The sequence below is a fragment of the Daktulosphaira vitifoliae genome, unplaced genomic scaffold, assembly GCF_025091365.1.
Source record: "Daktulosphaira vitifoliae isolate Bord-2020 unplaced genomic scaffold, ASM2509136v1 Scaffold_4, whole genome shotgun sequence".
NCBI lineage: Eukaryota > Metazoa > Arthropoda > Insecta > Hemiptera > Phylloxeridae > Daktulosphaira > Daktulosphaira vitifoliae.
In genome coordinates this window covers 43235062-43258019 of record NW_026099575.1, presented here as the reverse complement: position 1 = coordinate 43258019, position 22958 = coordinate 43235062, and the positions used below count along the sequence as shown (strand labels likewise).

Genomic DNA, 22958 nt, shown 5'->3' with positions numbered 1-22958 from the left:
CTTATAACTTATTTTAAAATCAAACAATGAAGTTAATCAAGATCTAGTTAAACATTCTGAAAAATGTAATCTGAGAAGGTACTAATTTTACCATGATGTGTTTCTATTTTTGTGTGTATCACGACTTTTTCTAAGCTCTGTAATATATAATGTCATTATTTTGTAAAACTGAAAACAAAACATTTTTGTATTNATTTTGTAAAACTGAAAACAAAGCATTTTTGTAATGTTTGGTTTAACTATGAATTTCTTGATCTATTGTTACAAAAATATAATATAGTCTATTATTTGTAAACCTAGAAGTAAAACACTTTTGTAATGTTTAGATAAATTGTAATTCCCTGAATTTTTGTTACTAGATCAGGAAGTAAATATTTATAAACATTTTTGATAATGATTACTATATGAATTTTATAAAAAGAAAAACAAAATATTTTAGTATATAAGACGAAATGGAATGAATTGAAAGGGGAGAGAGAGAAGACCTCGGGAGTACAGAAGGTAATATTTTTCCGCGTGATACGTTTGTGATGTTAAGTTTTCATTTTGTGTATTATTTATTTATCCTGTTTTAAGTGTATTATTTTATATGTTATACTTTGTTTGATTATATCTTTATTAATTACATTTGCGTTATTATTGAACTATTATAACTATAAGTTAGAACAAAAAGATTGTTTCATATTTAAATACAACAAAGTAGCGCCCAACGTGGGGCTCAAATCCACGACCCCGAGATTAAGAGTCTTGTGCTCTACCGACTGGGATAGCCGGGCCTGTTATAATCACATTATTTTTATTATGAAAAATATCATTTTTATTTGTTAAGGAATTATCAATATATGTGATATTAGAACCTGTGTCAATAATTCCAAACCTTTTTTTATTATATAGTTCTACTTCGATTGATAAAACTCTTTCACCTCTTTCTTTAATCATTAATTTATTTAAAAATATTCTTTTTCTAATTTTTAATTTGCTTATTTTTTATTTCATTTTTAGAACCAATATACCACTGTCTCACAAAATTTATTAAATCAAATTTACCTTTTTCTTTTTCGGAAAAGAAATTTTCATCGTATTTGTTTTCCCGAGTTAGATATCCGAATTCATTATGTAACTCGTGAAACTCGCGTTTTTTGGATTAGTACAAATGTTAGACCTATGACCTCTTTTACCACAGTTAAAACACACAATGTCAAGGTTGTCTCTTGTTTCGTTGCTTGATCTATTATAACTACTAGGCGTAATAGATCTTGAATTTCTACCTTTACTATTTCGCTCACTCTCCTTACTGCGCTCTGTATCCTGGCCATAACCATTACTAAATCGTCTATCATAACTGTTTTCTCTAGTTCTAGAATTATTCACGTTAAAATCCCGATCTCTAGAATAAGACCTATTTATCCTGTTATCATAATAATTTCTGTCTCAACTATTATTTCTACTACTATATCGCCATCTTGGGTACGGACTCTTGTCTCTATAGTCATTAAAATTATTATTTCTGTAGGGTTTTCTTTCTAATACTTGTACGTTTTTTACCTGCTCACTTAATTCTTTTATCTCACGTCTGTAAGATAAATCTCATTCCTCTAATTGTCTTTTTAAATCTTTAATCTCCTCATCTCTAGATTTAGAGTATTTATCTAATTGGGTCACCTGTTGATTTAAAATGTCAGTATAATCACTAAAAGATGGTCCTCCGTTATTTATTCTGAATTGCATGAGTTCGAATTTTTTAAAATTATCTTTTAATTTTTTTAAATCAGAATTATCGTGTAAAGAAATAGTGTGTAAAACAGATTCTTTAAGACCTCTTAAAATGTAGGTACATTTGATCTTCAGACATGTTTTTATTTACCTTTCTACATAGATTTTCTACTTCCGTTACAAAACTCATTACCGACTCTAAGTCATTTTGTTGCCTATTTTCAAGTTTATTTTTTAATAATGTCACATACCCTATTGGTTGAAATTCCTCAATAAATTCTTGTTTTAAAGCTGCCCATTTCCATGAGGCGGATTTTTCCTCTAAATGTTCAAGAAAAATACTAGCCGTACCTTTAAGAAAAATGGATAAAAATTTTACCTTGTCATCATCAGTCCAACCATTGATTTCTCCTACCTTGTCCTATTGTTTAAAAAATTGGCATACATCATCACTTCCATCAAAACATTCAGGTTTAATCATTAAAGTTTTTACTGTGTTTATCATATTTTTATTTGTTATGCTCTCCTCCGTATTTTCAATCAAATTAATTTTACAGTTATTAGTATTTATGTTTCTGTTATCAGTTATTTTTACAAAATCGTTTTTTGAATCAGTATTAGAATTAAAATTCTAACTTGTTTCAATATATTCGTTAGTTACTTGAAAATTTGAAGAATTAAAACTATTTTTCATAATCATTATCATCAGAAAAAGTTACAATTTTTTTATTTTTAGTTACTTCTGCAAAAAGGGAGTTACTATAAAGATTGTTATTAAATAAATTATTACTGTATAAATTTTCACTAGAATCTATAAAATTTTTCACCTTTTCTACAATATGATCAGTGCTAACATATAATTTATCACACAATACATTACATTCATTTAATAATGTGTTTGAAAGCCTATCTATGGATTACTAGGTTCATATTTGAACTAGATTTATTCAATCCTAAATCCCGTTCTATTTTCTTAAGATCAATTTTTTTATTAGAAGATTCTTTTAGAATTAAATGTTTTTCTTCTAGACTTAAAATATTATTAACATCCTCTATTTTAATAATACCCTTATAGTATCTAGTTAATCTAGATCTTAATTCATCTATTTTCCCGGTATAATTTAATTTTAGACTTTCACAAATAACTATTAACTCTGCTTTCTTTAAAATATATATATATCGGTTAATCTCTTGATAGAATTATTAATTTCAGATTCTCTGGTATGGTTCACATTCTATTATAAACCAAAAAAAAATTTAAACAAAATTAGTGTTCTATATCAACATAAAAATTCTTAAAATAGCATAAAAATTTATAAAAATGATATTATCAAATAATCACAACAATAATACTAACCTTGATATTTGACCTGGTTGAAATATGAAACAATATAAGTATAATCGTGTGCTCGAGTCGCTAATTGGACGCCACTTTGTTGTATTTAAATATGAAACAATCTTTTTGTTCTAACTTATAGTAATAATAGTTCAATAATAACGCAAATGTAATTAATAAAGATATAATCAAACAAAGTATAACATATAAAATAATGATACACTTAAAACAGGATAAATAAATAATACACAAAATGAAAACTTAATGTCACAAACGTATCACGCGGAAAAAGATTACCTTCTGTACTCCCGAGGTCTTCTCTCTCTCCCCTTTCAATTCATTCAATTTCGTCTTATATACTAAAATATTTTGTTTTTCTTTTTATAAAATTCATATAGTAATCATTATCAAAAATGTTTATAAATATTGACTTCCTGATCTAGTAACAAAAATTCAGGGAATTACAATTTATCTAAACATTACAAAAGTGTTCTACTTCTAGGTTTACAAATAATAGACTATATTATATTTTTGTAACAATAGATCAAGAAATTCATAGTTAAACCAAAAATTACAAAAATGCTTTGTTTTCAGTTTTACAAAATAATGACCTATATTACACTAGAAATGTATATTTTAGTGTTTTTTTGTTGAAATAATTAACTCTTGACTTAAACTACTTGCTCTGTTTTAAATTATAATTATAAAATAGTAGGTAGAAAATTTTGATGTTATGCGAAGAATCGTTCAACTTAATTTTAAATGAGTTGTAGCAACAACACCGCGTGTTATTTGCTTACCTACTTAAGATATTATTAAATTCATATCAGCCATGAAATATTCGATACAACGGATGTATTAACTAATTTGTTTAGTTTCAAATAATTTGATTGTTTGGTTTACTTAAAATTACGTTCGAAAACTTATTGAAATGTACAGTATTATTTAAGACATACCTCCAGAGTATTGTAGTTGGCAATTAACAGAATGGTTCAACTTGTTGCCCCTCCCTAGCGTATATCATAGCATGCATATTCATCACCACCTCAGTTGTTGGATTAAAATTAATCAATGAGCCATGTTATAATTATAAGAGAGCTATATTATAACCGGATTTCCGTTAATTTGGTTAAAATCCCTGTTTGAAAATAGGTACAAGCCGGAAATGGCGAAATATTAGTGTTTTCGATGGAAAGTGTCTCGTCGTTTGTCCCAACTAAAATGTAGTACCACCCATTCAAATGTCTTGTTTGATAAATAATTCCATTTTACATAGCAGTTTCAAAATAGTCTAATGAAATGATTTACCTTCCTAAACAGTGCATTATACAAAGAGAAATAAAGGGTGTTTGTAATTTTTCAGAAGACATGCAATATATTTTACGTGACATAAATTTATTAAAACATCAATAAGTATATCAAGTACGCGTGTGAACATAATAACAGCCATTAAATTTTTTTCAATATTAATTGAAACCTTGAGGCAGCTATTTAAAAAATATGCAGTTTTTTTATAATAGCATAAATTTTGCTTAAAAACTTATGCACAAATATCATAGAAATTAATTTTGTTAAGTAATCTCACGTGGTTAAAATGTTTAAAATCTTTTAAACACGATATTACTCAAAACTTTATGTTGAGTTTAAAATGGAAGTGATCTTTACTTTAAGATCAGAACTATAACTATAAGACTATAACTAGATAACTATAACTAGTGGTCTTCGAATAAACAATTGATTTCAGTTGAACCCTAATGTATCCTGTGCACATTGCAACGAGAACAAAAATAGATTTAGTTCATTTATTTGGCATGTATTTTATGTATGATACACTTAATGGGAATTAATTTTATTGAATGCTTATTAAACGTAAACAACTTTTTTAAAATAGGTTTAAATAATTTTCAGTTAATTATTATAATTTTAAGTAACTTTTTTTTATTTTTTTCTGAACTTTCATTAATCTGTTTACTTGAAAAAAATTGATTTATGCATATAAGAAAAAAACGCGTTAAAGGATTAAATTTTATTAAAATATGTATTTTTTTCATAAAGGAATACTTGTTTTGTTTTTATAAAGAAGTGTCTCATACGAGGTCTTAATTTCTATAAAGTTATACGAAAAATAATAGTATTAATCAGTTTAAACTGAATATTTTTGAACAACTTGTTGTACATCGGTTAAAAAAGTCATTATAATAATGTTGAGTTTACACGAATGCTGCTCTATTGCCTATCCATTACGCCGTGTTTGCGAAGTAACACATAATTTTATTGGTAGTAAGTTTTTCTTCAGAAATGTATTTATAGAAAAGGTTAGAGAAGCGTGAATTCTTGAAATTCATGCGAAAACTTAATTTTTATTTTGAAAATGGTACTTTATTTAGTTTTTAATATATTTATTATATAATGTAATTATTTAATAGAAGTCTATAATTAGACGGTTTCTACATTTTACTTTTCCTATAGTTGGATCGTATATAGCTGACCTGTTTCCTATCAAATAACGCCTTTAGTTCTTAGAATTCTATTTATAAATGATGCCGCTAAAACTTTTCATAATGAAAAAAACTCAAATTTTTAAATAAATGTAATAAATTTAGTGGCTAGGATTATATTATATAATCTTAAAGAAAAAACTACCGCGTATATGTGCTAGTTCCTTCCCATAATAAACAAATTAATACCTAAATAATCACTAAACTTGATTAATTACAGCTATTTAACAATGAAGATTTTATTTAACTATAAAAAAAAAATCCAATTTAAATCGAAGTGAAGACCATATTGTTTTTTGCCACAAACCGACTAATATGAATTTTCTATAATTCTACGTGAATAATTTGGTTCGAATTTAAAACAAAAAATATAAAAATTAGTTAGTTTTAAGTAATTTTCCATAAAAGACAAGTTTTTTTGAAATTTTTAAACATAAGAATTTGAAAAAAAAAACACCGATTGAATTTATGTATTACAGTTTAAAACCCTAAAGTTTAACGTGTAAATTTAAAAAAAGTTACAAAACACAGTTTAATAAAATAATCTTAACCGGTATTTGTAGTTAAAGGATTTTTATTGAATGAAAGTAAGATTATCCCCATGGATAAGTTACAAAAATTTCCAATTTTGTTAAAAGAAATGAACTCGAAACTTAATTTATGAAGATAGAAAATTTGTATAAAAATAAAGATAGATTAAAAACTTGTGATTGTTTGATATAAAACGAAATTTCAATATAAAAACTGACACGACTTACGTCGCAAAAATGTGGTCGACACTGGTTTTGAGGGTAGAGACCCGTGGGCCGTTTATTAAATGAACGACATTAGGTTATTTTAACAAAAAATAAAACAAACCGAAAAGATAAACACAATAATAATCTTCGCATAATATCGCGGCACTATTTCTGGCGTCGACGACGCGATGTCCGGCGTAATACTTGGGCGACAAAAGGTTAGCAGCGTTGTTGGCGACGGTGGTAGGGTGCGATCGGTTGGTCGACGTTGTCGCTTTCACAATGGGAGGAAGACTCCCGTATCATTTGCGGCGGGTCGTCGTCGGCCGTGCGGCATTTGCTGTACTTTGCACCGTAGAGTATAATCCGCGGTGTTGGTCAGTCAAATACTCATAGTTGGGCGACGGCTGATAAAGGTGGCACCAGTCGCGGGGCATCGTGTACAACGAAGCGACGCGGGCCGTGTCAAAACATATATTTAGTACAAATCAATGTTCAAGATATAATAAATAGTAAATAATAAATAACATTAAAAAAGATCTGAAAATAATGAACACACAACATAATAAATACTGGAATTCAGTTATATAAAACTAAAATATACATAAAAAAATAAAAAACAACGGTATTAAGAATATTTTAAATGTAAAAACTAGGGTTTTCTCCGATATATATTTTTTTCATTTATTTAAATTAAAATGTTTTAACAAATTAATGTTCTTGCAAGTATATATAGACTTTATCTTTTAACGAAAAATGTTGATGGATTAACAACAATTTTATGACAAGTACTTATTAATTACAAGTATTTTAATACATAGAGTGGTAAAGTATGTAGTGAAGATATGTGCAGCTCGCACTAGTAAACATATACTACGAATTTGATCTAAAGTCATTTTATGTATTAATACGCTTGTATCTAAATGAGTATTTGTCCAAAAATTGTTATTGATCCATCGATATGATATATTAATGAAAAATATAGCGTAAAATTTCTATAAAANGAGATAGAAAATTTGTATAAAAATAAAGATAGATTAAAAACTTGTGATTGTTTGAAATAAGACGAAATTTCAATATAAAAACTGACACGACTTACGTCGCAAAAATGTGGTTGACACTGGTTTTGAGGGTAGAGACCCGTGGACCGTTTATTAAATGAACGACAATAGGTTATTTTAACAAAAAAATAAAACAAACCGAAAAGATAAACACAATAATAATAATCTTCGCATAATATCACGGCACTTTTTCTGGCGTCGACGACGTGATGTCCGGCGTAATCATTGGGTGACAAAAGGTTAGCAGCGTTGTTGGCGACGGTGGTAGGGTGCGATCGGTTGGTCGACGTTGTCGCTTTCACAATGGGAGGAAGACTCCCGTATCATTTGCGGCGGGTCGTCGTCGGCCGTGCGGCATTTGCTGTACTTTGCACCGTAGAGTATAATCCGCGGTGTTGGTCAGTCAAATACTCATAGTTGGGCGACGGCTGATAAAGGTGGCACCAGTCGCGGGGCATCGTGTACAACGAAGCGACGCGGGCCGTGTCAAAACATATATTTAGTACAAATCAATGTTAAAGATATAATAAATAGTAAATAATAAATAACATTAAAAAAGATCTGAAAATAATGAACACACAACATAATAAATACTGGAATTCAGTTATATAAAACTACAATATACATAAAAAAATAAAAAACAACGGTATTAAGAATATTTTAAATGTAAAAACTAGGGTTTTCTCCGATATATATTTTTTTCATTTATTTAAATTAAAATGTTTTAACAAATTAATGTTCTTGCAAGTATATATAGACTTTATCTTTTAACGAAAAATGTTGATGGATCAACAACAATTTTATGACAAGTACTTATTAATTACAAGTATTTTAATACATAGAGTGGTAAAGTATATAGTTAAGATATGTGCAGCTCGCACTAGTAAACATATACTACGAATTTGATCTAAAGTCATTTTATGTATTAATACGCTTGTATCTAAATGAGTATTTGTCCAAAAATTGTTATTGATCCATCGATATGATATATTAATGAAAAATATAGCGTAAAATTTCTATAAAAGTATTATAGAATTATAAACAAATAATAGAAAATCTAGGGTATTTAAAGATATATTCATGTCTTCATGAAAAATGAATATAACTGTAAAAATTTTAAATAATATAACAATTCATTGTCTTCTTCATTTCATGCCGGCCAGTGGTAGAATTTTAAATTCCCTTTTACCAGAAATCAGCAATTTTAATTGTTGTCTTATAAAATATTCGATCTCTCCTCTTACTGGTAATATTGGACATTCTAATAGATGTTTTGTTGTTTGCATGTTCCCGCACTCACAGTCCGCATCTGAAGTTAAGCCCGATTTGCACATATTTTCTTTAGTTCTTCCTACTTCCGATCGTATTTTGTTAATGGTCTTCCATGTGTGCCAAGGTAAGCTGTATCCTGGGAGGAATAATTCTGTTGAATGTCCTCATATTGTAATTTTATCGTTATCGGTGACTCATTCCTTTTACTTTTTTAATTTTGTTACTGTTGATATTTCTATNGGGAGGAATAATTCTGTGGAATGTCCTCATATTGTAATTTTATCGTTATCGGTGACTCATTCCTTTTACTTTTTTAATTTTGTTACTGTTGATATTTCTATAATGGGTTCACTAGTTTTGATAAACGGCTTTCTAGATTTTTGCCGGCTATTAATTTGAACTTCTCCAAACATGGGGTTTCTGTAGTCAGTTATCTGTTTCTTCCTCTCCACCATCGCTGCTACTCCTCTTCTAATATCTGGGGGTGCGATTCCACTTAAAATCTGTGTTTTTCCTACAGGTATAGGTTTCAGACATCTAGTAATTATTATATTTGTGTTATTCATGGCTACGTCTACTTTATTGGCGTGTGCTGAAAAACTCCATACTGAACTGGCATACTCTCCGACTGAATAACAAAGAGCTAGACCGGAAATTCGAAGTACCTTTGGACAAGCACCCCATTTTGTCCCTGCTAATTTTTGGACTATATTATTCTTTGTTGCAACTTTTTTCCCCGTATCTTCGCAATGTACTTTATATGCTAGAGCACGGTCCAATTTAACTCCTAAGTATTTAGGGTTGTCCACATGGTCTATTTTCACTCCTTGCCATTCAATGTTCAGTTTCCTACTTGCCTCTTGATTTTTAAGATGATAAGTACACACTTGTATTTTGTGGGGGTTTATTCTTAGAAAATTTCGTTCATAGTATTTAGCTATGTCACTAATGATTCCTTGATTGTTTCCTCTATTTCTTCGAAATAATCTCCTTGTGCGGCTATTGCAGGTCGTCAGCATACAGAAAATGTCTCGTTGTGGGACTCCTCGGTTGATCATTATTATAAATATTAAAAAGTAACGGCGACAGAACGCTTCCTTGAGGTTGGCCGTTGTTTTGTTTTTTCCACTTGCTTTTTTTTCCCTGTAGTGTTACATAGAACATACGGTCTTTTAGTAGTGCTCCAATTTTTTTTTTAAATTTATAGTCTTTAGTAAGTTTATAGACCTTTTTTTCTGAGCAGCCGATGATTGACGGTGTCATATGCATTGAAACTTTAATAGAATAAAATTATTTTTCTACTATTAAATGGATAATTGAGATAAAATGATGATTGGTCAATAATCAGTTTTGTATTATTACATTTTGAGTACTTATAAATTTTAGTTATAGACGAGCAGAGTGCGTAACGTAGAATAATTCTTACCAGATGCTAAGGAGCCGGGAAGCGTGGTTTGTCGTTCAGGCGTTCACCAAAGCGGTCATGTACAAAAAGAATCGGCTGAACGCCTGTAACAGAGGCAGCCTCGCCGCCCGGTCCAGGAGGATCTGAGGTACTGGTTTAGGGCGACGCCTTTAAGTGTTGCAAGTATTTCTGTGTTATGTGAATTATATGCCCCAACCATCGCAAAGTCTTGCTTCCACTTCCACTTGGTGCATCCCGGATAACAAACCCGATTTTGGGTTCCGTCTAATGAGAGAGACCACGCCGCGTTGTGAGTTATAGAGACGGCGTAGGTCGCTCTTAAGTAATGTCTAACGGCAGTTGCGAGGCTGCCCACATTAATGCCGATAGTAAAAAAAAAATGATTACATCAGTACATTGCCAGCTATAGTATCTAAGTACTGACCACAAATACTGGATAAGTACTTAGACAAGGCATTAGCTAGATTTACGATAGTACTGACTAGCCAATGGTCAGTTACTAGTATTGGTGCAATACTTCGCCCGTTGTTAATATTAAGACTTAACAAAAATGTCTGCTTAATTTTTGGTCAAAATTCAATAAAAAGTTAATGTATATTAATGTTAAAAAACATATGCGCGAAAATACTATAAATATATTAGGTACTAAACGTTAGTTGTTTGGAAATATGTTATTGTTCTAAAATTAGTTAGTAAAAATAATGTTGAGAAATAAAACTCATGTAAAATTTATTTAAAATAAATACTGCTATGATTCACGAGCGCAGCAAACAAAATTTTTTTTAAGATTGCTTTTGACAATTCTAATATTATCCGATAAATAAAAAATGTGTCTATCTGCGCTTGAATCTAAGAACATTTATTTTATTTTACAATAAATTATTATAACACTAAATATCGCGATAAAAATTTAAAATAATTTTTATGATGTCAGTTTATTATATTATAAATATACATGTGAAATATTTAAGTTAATAAAATATGAAAAATGAGCGATTTAGTATCAAATAATATCTAAACGATTTAGATAGTTTTAAAATCAAATACTTTAATATTTTGAAATGAAGAATATAAAATAATGAAAAAATAATAATAATAATAATAATGATAATAAGTATTAAAACCATTAAGAAGTCATTATTTTATTGTGATTTTTAAATGTGGTATTGTATAGTGTATTATCTATGTTTCAACTAAATTTCTAATATTTAAAACAATTATCTTGGGATTTAGAGGCCTACAAATTTAGAAATTTTATAAAAATACGTGTATTCTAAGTGAAATAATTCTGTTGAGGTGGGTATATTAAAGTATTTTACACCTCAGAAGTACCAAAAAACACCTAATATGGATTTAAATTGTGTAAAAGTATTCCCGGGAATAGGGAAAATCACAGATTTTTACTAATTAATAACAATACTGTCGTAACACAGTAAAATGAAAAAGGTAAAGGGTGTAACTATGTAATGTGTACGAAGATGAAGATGAGGATGTGGTGCCTGCTGTCTACGTATTCACGTGCGTGTTGTCGTACAGCAATCACCGTGCTCGGCTGACATTCCGGGTTAGCTGTGGGTGTCGAAAGGCTGTTGTTATAGGAAGGGAATAAGGGTAACACCTACGTATGAGGTGCAGACGAAGTGCAAGATACAAATACCAGGTGTACGCAAAAGGAGCCCAAAGTATGTGGTGCAGACGAAGTGCAAGACACAAATACTTTGGGTATAGGAGAGGATAATGAAGTACGAGGTGCAGACGAAGTGCAAGACACAAGTACTCTGAAATGTCGTGGAAAAGAGTATATAGGTTTAATAAGGAATAACAAAGACTTTACTTTAAACAGTAAGCCGGACAGCGACAACCGAGTACTGAGACTGATGAATGACACAAGGCACTTGAGTCGACTGACCACGATGGTCAGGTCTATTGGGTTTTTATAATAATTAGAACTATTGCCGATTTGGTAATAAATATTATTTGTTAATTCATCAGTCTCAGGCAGCAGATGTGCTGTCTGTATTTTATTAAAATAATTCTCACGATTATGAAAACGTGACACCATCATAATACCATAAGAAATCTTAAGATATAATTAACTGATATTTATGATGACTACTAAAAAAACCATGATTATTTATTAAAATATTTTACAATATTATCATAATAATATAATTTATTTATTTTTTATTTTTCAACTAAAATAATGAATTGAATAATTATAACGTGTATAATAATTATATTGAATCGTAACATATTACATATACAATGATATATAAAACAAATACAAAAATTTGATTTGAAAACAACAAAAAACTATCATTTTATTATTTGATTTTTTTGACATTAAAATGACTATAAAAATAGGCAAAAAGGCAAAAAAAAAATTGTTTTAATCTAAATATAGCATAAAGAATAAACCTAGAAATTTTCAGAAAAATATGAGGTGGTCGTGTAACCACTTCTAAAATGATTTGGCATGGTTTTCCTTAAAAAAATATCCTCAGTATTAAATTTATGGATATTTTACAATACATCATAGTTATAAAATTGCTACAAAGATAAGATAAAATGTCTTTGCCGGTTATAGCCGCTAAACATACAATTATGAAAAAAATATACAGAAAGCACAAAATATCCGAAAAATTGTAATTTTATTATTACAAGAACAGTTTTCTGTAAGATTGATAAAAAACTATCGATAGAATTTTTTTTTAACGATTAAGCCATTGGTGAACTTGAAATTTGTGTAAGACAATTATTTCATTATTTAGTTGGTTTTTTTTTTGACATCCAAGCTGAGTACTAATCAGAATTGTAAAATATTTTTGATTTTTTCTGTACAATTAGATCAATGATTAAGTAACCATTGCCATACGATTAATCTAATAAAAATGTTTAAATTTGATAAATAAACCCCAAATTGGACCATAAAGTATGTAAGGTTTCAGCCAAAACAGAGGGCCTACTAATTACCCACTGCCCAGGGGGAACACTGGTCGGCGTACCGAATGGTATCCGGAGTGGCGGCGGGTATCCTGTCGTCACTGCCGCTCGCCGACCTGCTCGCCGAGGAACGCGCCGCCGGGCATGAGCTCCGCCGAGAGCGCAACCGATCCCTCGAACCCGAGGACCGGCTAGCGCTCAGGCGGATGACCATGTTCCGGTGGCGGACTCGCCTCTCGGAGGAAACGAGAAGAGACGAGTGGACCAGGTCCCTCTTAGGACCCGATCGGCTGGACTGGCGGGTGGACCGGACTCACGGTGAGATGACTTATCGTCTCATCCAAGTGATATCTTATTTATACCGTATTCGTAAAGCAGCGACGCCGACGTGCGACCACTGTTCGGATCGCCCGGAAGAGGCTGATAGCGCTTTGCACACCCTCTTCCGGTGTGAGGCGTAGGCCCAGGAACGGGACTCTTTGGAGTCTCGACTGGGGTCCACGCTCCGAGTCGGGTCCTTGGTGGACCTGATGTTGGGAAGCCGGGAGGCGTGGAAGCTCGTCCAGGCGTTCGCCGAGTCCGTCTTGAAAAAGAAGGAGGAAGCGGAACGCCTGAGACAGAGGCAGCCATGCCGCCCGGCATAGGAGGACCTGAGACGCTGGTTTAGGCCGGCGCCTTAGGTATTCGTGTTTATATATTTCTTTATGTTTTGTGAGTTATTTTGCCCCCTTCACAAAGTCCTGCCCCCACCTCTACGCGGTCCAACCCGGGTAATGGATCCCACTTTTCGGGATCCGGCTAACGTGGTGGTGTGAGTTTTAGAGACGGCGTGGGCCGCCCTGAAGTAATACCTCACGGTAGTTCCAGGGCGGTCCGCAATAATGCCGGTCGTTGAAAAAAAAAAAAAGGGGGGGAACATTGGACAGAGACCTAGTAGCCGCGCTAAACAAGATAGTACTTGTTGACGGAACTACTAGGTTGTGATAAAAACAAAAAAACAAATATTAATAAAAATGAGGGAAAAGTATAGAGAAAAAAAAAGAAGCCATGTATAATATAACAACATTTTTTAATTATTTATTTAAAAATTTATAATTACTATTTTAAATATATATATATTCATAGGAAAAGACTATGAAAAGGATAAGAAAAAAAATGAGGAGCTTGATACACAAAATTAAATAGGGGGTAAAAGGGGGATTTATTGATGTTGTATTTGTTGTTGTTGATTGTTTTGAGGAGTGACGGCCCATCACCGGCCATAGTTGTGCCTCACATCATCATCATCATCTCGACGTTTATTTTAACAAAAAAAACGGAGAACAAAAAAAATATGAAGAGCCGGGTTGATGCCATAAATAGACGGCAGGTCGACTCGACGTTTATTTTAATAAAAAAAAAACGGAGGACAAAAAATATAAATGTAAAAAAAAAAACGTGGTTTTCACAATAAAAATTATATAGAAAACACGACTTGTCGCCTCGGTCGTTTTGTTGGAAAAAAAAAATCCTTTGTAGCGGCATTTGTGTAGTGGCCCGTGATTGTGACGCCGGGTGGTGGTGGTACCAACTTTAACACGTCCATTGGGGTAAATACAACAATATGGGTATAGGTGCATAGTGTACGGTCAGCTGATGGCGATAGAATGACAGATATCGGACCGGTTTACTAGTGAAGGTTATCATATACAAAATTATTAAAATACTTTACACCTACTGCACACATATCTAATTGATAAGATTTATATATTAAAAAAAACTTGTATAAATTCTGCAACATTACAAGTACTTGAAACTGAAAAAAACAAAAAAATATTTTCAATATTACTTTTATTTTGTTAGTAATTGAGTGTGTTGGGATAGATGAATCACCTGTAATATAAAAACTACATATTATCATTATTTAGTTATATTTTCAATTTCATAAAAAGTAAAACGTAGAATAAGAAAATTTAACTAAATAATGTTATTGTGTAGTTTTTATATTACAGGTGATTTATCAATCCTAACTTACTCGATTACTTTAAAATAAAACTAATATCGAAAATATTATTTTTGTTTGTTTAGTTTCAAGTACTTTTTGGCCAAATATGGGGCTTTTATATTAAATACCAATAAGTAAATAACTATTATGGTGAAGATTGAATATAATATAAAGGATTGTATATTCTCGCTAAAAATATCTAAAATCTAATTCTCGAATATTTTTTAAGTAAATTTTTTTTAAAATGTTTATAAAACATTATAAGCCAAAAATAAATAATTTTCATATGTTTTATTAATTTTAACAACATAATTTAATGCATATTTCAAAGATTTTTTATGATATACATAGAATTTTAGAAGCACATAAATCCGACTAATTATGATCAATAGCAAACATTATAGTAAATAAATTATTCTCAAATTATCATAAAAATAATTTCCTATATTTATTTTCTTAAATTGTCAATGTTGATACAATTTTACATTTTAGAAATTTCTAACTTACAACACTAGTAGTAACCCATTTGAATACTGACAACAGCAAGGGAAGCTTAACTTTAAAACTATACAGTATTTGAAGTGTCCATTGTGCCATATTACACCCCTAGTATATATCATGTAGAAAAATAGAAGCGTGGCATGATAGCATATTAGTATAAAAATAAAATTGTCTAGTCAGTTTTATTCTTAAAGAAATATTCCTTTAAAATGAATTTTGTCTTTGTTGTAGACTTTGTTATTCTCTGGATATAATTTAAGTTGTATAGAAGTGAATAGCTACAATGTTTGAATTAAGATAATGTTAATGATTTGTATAATCTTTAGTTGGTTATTATTTTATTCCACTATTATGTTTTTAAAATTATGAATACTATTTTTGCTGTAACTGTTTATGAGCAAATATTAATTACAGTAATTCCTATTTAGGAGTACAATTCCTTTAATAAAAAAATGTTGTGAAGGGTTCTTAATAGAAGTTTAATGAAAAATTAATTATCTTTTTTATTATTTTTTACTTAAAGTGAATATTATAGCAAGTAGTTTTACTAAGAAGATTTTTTGACCTTAGCTCCCCCTGAAAGATATAGAAGACTCGTTAAAGTATATAAATTATTTTACTAAAATTTTTACTGCTTCAAAATTTGTTAAATAAAATTTTCTTTTTATAAGCTACTTATGTATACTCTGTAGCCGTTAAATAAAAACAGTTTGCAACCCTGAAAATTATAAGGGATAATACTTTTTAATAACGACAAAAAGTGAAATAATATTTTTTCCAATACATACGATTATTACATATCGTATTATTAAATATCAAAAATATTATTTATAATTTATTTAAACAGTTATTTATTTAAACTATATGTGTAAAATGCAGAATTATCATCAACAACGTGTTTATTAATCATTATTTAATTTGGATTCTGACAGAAAACAATGACGAATGTACAAAAATAATAATTTTAATAAAGAAATATTAAAAAGAAATACAGCTAGACAAACAGTGACGGAATATCTTTGAATAAAATATTAGTTTTCTCAAGAATAAACATAAAATAAGTATGCTCACACGTTCTTCCATCTTTTAATTCCTTCATATATAATTTAAATTATTTTACGAATAATAATAACCACTTGTTTCTCTGTAAAAACAAAAGTTATTTATTATATATTATTTACATTATTTACACTACTTACAAGATTACCTGTAAAACAAAAGAAACAACAATTTATGTTTACTATTATCACTCTTTGCTTATTAACAATCTTAAAATTAAATCTTAATTTATTATTATTATCAAATTTTCAAAATTTTATCATCTTATCGTCTTATTAAGTCATCTTGATATAGGTATAAGGGATAAACATAAAAAAATATTTTATGATTGATAAATTGAGAAACATATGTAACTAAAAGAAACAATAAAATAATTTTAAAGTGTGCTTCAAATATTAATAATTAACTTAAAAATGTATTTATATGAGGTTTAGAGGTGTAGTCTCCTTTATGTAAACTCATACATAAACTCAACTTGAGGGCTATGCCTTCCAAGTTTTCTATTTTCTCCCTCAGAAATTGAGCGATGTTGTATGCATTATTATTTAAAAAATATTTTTTGAATGGAGGAAAATTAAATTTAGCCCTACCAAAAATATTGACCACGTTTCATCTATAACAGTGAACAACACTTTCAATATATTTATTTGATGATTAGAAGGAAATAAATGAAAATTTCATTTTAGTAAAAATTAATTTAGGGCAGATATTGTCATAATATACCTAGTGCTTTGTATTACGCGTCTTACATTTATCAATGAAAAACTTATAATCTGTATTTTATATTAGTTGTAAACAAACAAATAACTTATCTGCCATAACATGTACACTGTTCAACACTATTTCTTATTATTTACATATATGTCAATTTATCCATTGTTAAATATTCTATCTCAATATAATAATCATTTAATGTATAATTAAACACAATAAAATAAAAAGATCACAAAAAGCCCTGACAACAATATCCCTGGATTGGGGGTAATATTACACTCTATAAAAAGCAGTGAAATCCTTTCAGACTCCAGTTCACTTTTTTCTAAAACAATTACCAGACACGACCCCGTTTTGTTGTCGTCTGTCTTTTTGTGCGTTTTGTTTATATTCGAAAAGAATCTACATTGATTTATCACTTTAATTTCCTAGCAAGAAAAGAATTCAAGTAAAGATTTTAATGAACCATTTGTGAAAAACATAATTATAGGGTGCGAATTTGATACCCTATTTATATATACATAAAGATTTGTCAGATTATCTCTGAATTGCATTTTATAGCTACAAAATTTAAAGTAAGTAAATTTGGTAGAACGAGGACGTGATTGGAGAGGTGGAAAGTATTAAGTATTTAGGATCAGTTGTGCAAAAGAGTGGTGGTGTTGACGAGGATGTAAGACACAGGATTAAGGTTGAAGTGGAGTGAAACATCTGGTGTCTTATGCGACAAAAGAATTCCAATGAGGCTGAAAGATAAATTCTACACGACTGTAGTGAGACCAGCTATGTTGTATGGTTTAGAGTGTTGGGCGGTTGATAAAAAAGTAGAGCAGAAAATAAGTGTAGCAGAGATGAGAATACTTAGATGGATTAGTGGGTGACTAGAGAAGATAAAATAAGAAACGAGCATATAAGAGGAAATATAGGTGCAGCGTCAATCGTGAATAAGATGAGAGAAAATAGACTTAGATGGTTTTGTCATATTACGAGGAGAGAAGAATCGGAAGCCGTAAGTAAAGTTGTACAAATGAATGTTGGAGAAAGAAGAGATAGAGGAAGACCGAAAAAGAGTTAAAGAGATATTATTGAATGCGATATGAAAACAGCTGATGTGAGCGTAGAGGATGTGGGAGATCGTTTCAAGTGGAAGTTTAGGATAAGGGTGGCCGACCCCCAAGTAGTTGGGATTGAGACGAGAAAAAAGAAGATAATCATTAATATTATTAATATTATACACTGAGCCTTGTGGTAACCCGTTGTTTATTAGTCTCGTCTTACTTTTTTCCTCTCCTATATACATTATAATTTTCTTATTACTAAGCATCGTGTATAATGTTTTACATAGGAATACATTAAATTAAATATCAAATACTAACAAATTTTGATAGTAATAAATAAAAGGAGTTATTTGCTTATATTATATCCATTTTCAATATGGGCTGTGAGAGCCATTACTTGGTCACAGTAATTTCAGTGTGAACGAAAACCTGCCTGTTCATGAGGAATAATCTTGTTAATATCTTCTGAGAAGAGATTATATATTAATCACTATACAAGTTTATAACATATGCTTAATAGTGAGATAGGTCTATAACTCTTTACATCATAGTCTAGCTTATCTGGTTTTAGAATTGCCAACACTTCTGTTTGTTTAAAATATTTTGGTAATAGTCCTGTGTGTAGAATGTCTATAAAGAACTCCGAGAGCCATTTAATTGTCTTTGGACCACAGTATTTGAGAAACTCCGGGTATATGTCATCTAATCCTACAGCTTTTCAAAGTCTCACGCTTTATAATGCAGTTTGCACCTCTTTAATTCTGAACTTCTTTGCCCACTTGGAACTTTCTTCTGCATTCGATTTTTTTGTCTTTAAGCTCATAGTTACTTCTCTAGCTGATTTTTTATCCAGTGGGGCTCTGCTTGTTTCCACTATTTGGTTTGCAAAAGTGTTAAGTTTAATTTTTGTTGTCCCTTTAGTTCTTGTTGTATTTGGGTCTAATTTTCAAAGGAAGTTCCACGCTTTTCTGCTAGATCATTTAAAGTCTAATTTTTCCATAGTTTTAGACCTGTTAACAACATTATCGTTGTTAACTATTAGTGCACTCGGACTGGTCTAATCGTTATCACGCGTCTACTCCCTGCTACGCACGTTGTAGTGTACATCGCTACTACCGGCCAATCAGCTGTTACACACGTACACACCACACACGCACAAAAACACATTTTTTATAGTATAGTAAAGTAGAGTATATTACAACATTATTATTGCGCAATAATCCAAGTTGTTGTTGAAAATATATATAAATATGTATATAAAATTTGATATAAACGTTTTTTAATGTTGTAAAAAATCATTACGGCAAATTTAAAGTTTAAGAAACTCAAAAAGTTTTTTTTTGTTCATATTTGTCTTTCGCACTAATTGCGGGGATCAATTTTTTAAGCTACTAATTAGCTACTAAAGATATTTTTATTGTGACTTTAAGCTACTAATTAGCTACCAAATTATTTTTTTTGATTCATTTCTACCAATTAGCTACCGTATTCTAGTCAATTGTGATATTCAAATTTGTGTTACCAAAATTGTAGTTCCTTAAGTATATTTATTATTGTTGTGGTTCGTGTTTTAGTTTTAGGTAGCATCTCTGGCCAGAAGCTCTGCGAATTGTGAGTACTATTGTTGATTTTTGTGTTCCATTTTGTAAGTTAGTGTAGTTATTATTGATTTGTGATTTATTGAACAGATTAGCTATTATTATAAGTGTTATTAATTTATTATTCATTTCATCGTAGGCGTAAGGCCAGCGCACAACGGTCACAAAGACCTTGTGGATGTAAGATAGTCATTATCGTTCGGGTATTTGTTATTTTATATTGTGGATAAATTATTAAATTATTAAACGAATTTATTTTGTGTTATCTGTTCAATGTCATATTTTGTAATATTTACTAGCTAGTCAATTTTGTCCATTGGAACCAATTTTAGTTACTTCATCTTAATATTGAAATTTTAAACTAGTATTAAATTTTTCTGTTAATAATTAATTGACATAATTTTATAACATTGTTCCTTTTTATTGGAATTATGTTTATTTATAACTAATTTATTGCTGTCATTGATTGTTAAAGAGTTTTTTGTTATTTATTTTCATTATTATTTGTTGAGTAAGAAGGGCTAAATTTATCTAGTAAATTTATTTATCGAAAATATTAATATTAATTATTGTAAAAAAGGTTTGAAATATTTACTTATTTATTTATTTAGTTTAATAGTACAAACTTACAGGCACGTAGACAAGGATGGGCCTGGCTCCCTTAGATTTAATGTGGCCCAGGGCCGGGCCCCCCAAATTTAAAATTCAATTATTTTTACGAATTATCATAAACGTGCTAGGCCTTACATACAATTATTATTAATTTGTAATTACTGTTGAGTAATAAAGTTATTATTATGGCTGTATTTTCATTTTTATATTCATAGAAAACGTTATTTGAAAAAGATAACGTTCTCGACGTAATAATAAACGGAATAGCAATTACTCCAAACGTGGTTGTAGGTAAATTTTTTTAACTCTGGTCCAACAAATGATAACAAACTACGAAGTATTTGCATTGATTAGAATCTAGTTGATTACAAAATTCGATAGAGTATACTCTATGAAAATTTTTTTAGTAAATCTTATCTTTAATTTGTTTCTTTTAGCTTCGATGCGAAGCTGAGAAGGTATTGGTTTTACTAAGATGTGTTTTGTTTTGTGTCTGTTACCTCTTTTTCTCAGCTCTCACTGAACTAATTTCTTTCAATGATACGTCAAAAGATCACAAATTGTATCTATTCGAAGACATAACCCTCAAAAATTGAAAAAAATTCCCTCATTCCCCGTAAATGGGGGAAACCTCCAAAAAAATTACAAATTTAAAAATCACTAATTTTCGAAATTTTTTCAATTTTTTTTACTAAAAACTGCCGTAACTTTTTCATAAATAAACGTATGAATATAATTTTTTTTATATAGATGTTTGATGTCTTTACCTATCATTTGCTATATTTTTTTTGTAAATCTGACACTTAACCTGCCCACAGGGGGGGATTTAAAATGACAACTTTTTCCCAACTAATTTACTTTTTCAACATAACTTTTGAAAATGTTCCGGATGGTCTGACACTTTTATATATATCTTAAATTAAAGCTAATGTAATATACTTTAATTTAAAAAAAAAAAAATTTGACTTCTGTACATGTCTTCACTGTAAAAATGGCTACCGAATGCTTTTTTCGTGTGAAAATTCTCGATTTTATTATTTATATTTTAAACTTTATAATGCTATAACTTATTGAAAAGTGTATGGATCAACACAATTTTTTTATGAGAAATAATATTTTTTAATAATTCCTTTTTTATTCGACATAATTTATCTTAATCAAGATGTTAATAAGGAAATGGCAGATCATATTGGAATAATACACCAATTTTTTAAAATTAAACACTATCTAAAGATTTGCATCGAAGCGTTTATTTTTGATAGTGATTTTAATCACTGTCAGATATCATTATACTTGATCCAACTATGCCACGTCAATACTGTACCGCAACCCCCCTGTGCTGGGTTTTTTTCATTTGGATCACTCTATATAATCAATTTTTTTTAAATGTTCTGATTTGACTTATTTCTGCATTAGTAGCATGCTCTAACGATGTAGATTTTAAAAACATATCGATTGTAGCGATATTTTTTTATAATTTAGTAGTAAAAATAGGTAATTTATTTGTTATTTGCGTGCTCTAAATAAAAGTAAAAAAAATATGACTAAAAAAGTCAGGAATTGTGTTTAATTTTAAATAAAATAAATTTTACATTGTTTATAATTTATATTTATTTAAACATTTTTTATAACTTATTTTTTATTAGTATTTAGGAATAAATCAGCTTATTTTCGTAACTCAAAAATATAATAAAAAATTTAGAAGGTAATATATAAGTAAAAAAAGTTAGGATAATATTGTTGTTGGAATTAAAAAAATGTGAGTGTGAGAGTTACTTTTGATTGGGGGTGTAATTCGAGGATCATAAAATAACAATGTAAATTTTCTTATGGGTTTAAAAAATCATACCTGGTAAATTCTCTGGTTCTTATAATATCCACAGTGATGATATTGATAAGATGATAAATAAAATAACACAATTTCAAATTTTAGTTCACAAATTAACACACAAAAATTTCGACAATGACGATTACAACGTTCGCACAACTTAATACGGAGAACGATAATAACGACGTAATGCAGACCACGAAAAGAACAGCTCAATACGGAGCACGAAATGAAAGCCAGGAGCAAGGGTTTGGTCTGGCTTTTTATAATATTTTTTTACCCCCAAAAATCGTCACTGTGGAATTTTTTAAAAAATTGTTTATTGATAAATAAGCATGAAACACAGAGATCAGTATAAATTAATAGAACATAAATTATTTTGACATTTACATATATAACATTAACATGTTTTTTTACAAGTAAGACGAAGATTAATACAATACATTTAACTATTAATAGTAGAATAACAAAGANACATTTAACTATTAATAGTAGAATAACAAAGATGAAAAAAAAGTAATATATAGCTTTTCTTTAGGTAAGGAAGGATTTTAAAAGTAATTATTAATTGATTTATGACCGAACCGCATACACTACAATGTAGCCAAACGGTGCGAG

At 29.7% G+C, this 22958-nt stretch overlaps 1 protein-coding gene across 1 annotated transcript in view; it reads left to right on the top strand.

Moving 5' to 3' along the window:
- The first annotated feature begins 19657 nt into the window (after positions 1-19657).
- LOC126906133 (uncharacterized) overlaps positions 19658-22958 on the top strand; it is a 17256-nt gene continuing 13955 nt past the window's right edge. Inside the window, exon 1 of the mRNA XM_050686436.1 lies at positions 19658-19913. The gene's annotated coding sequence lies outside the window, so the exon portion shown is untranslated. The remainder of the gene's footprint in view (positions 19914-22958) is intronic.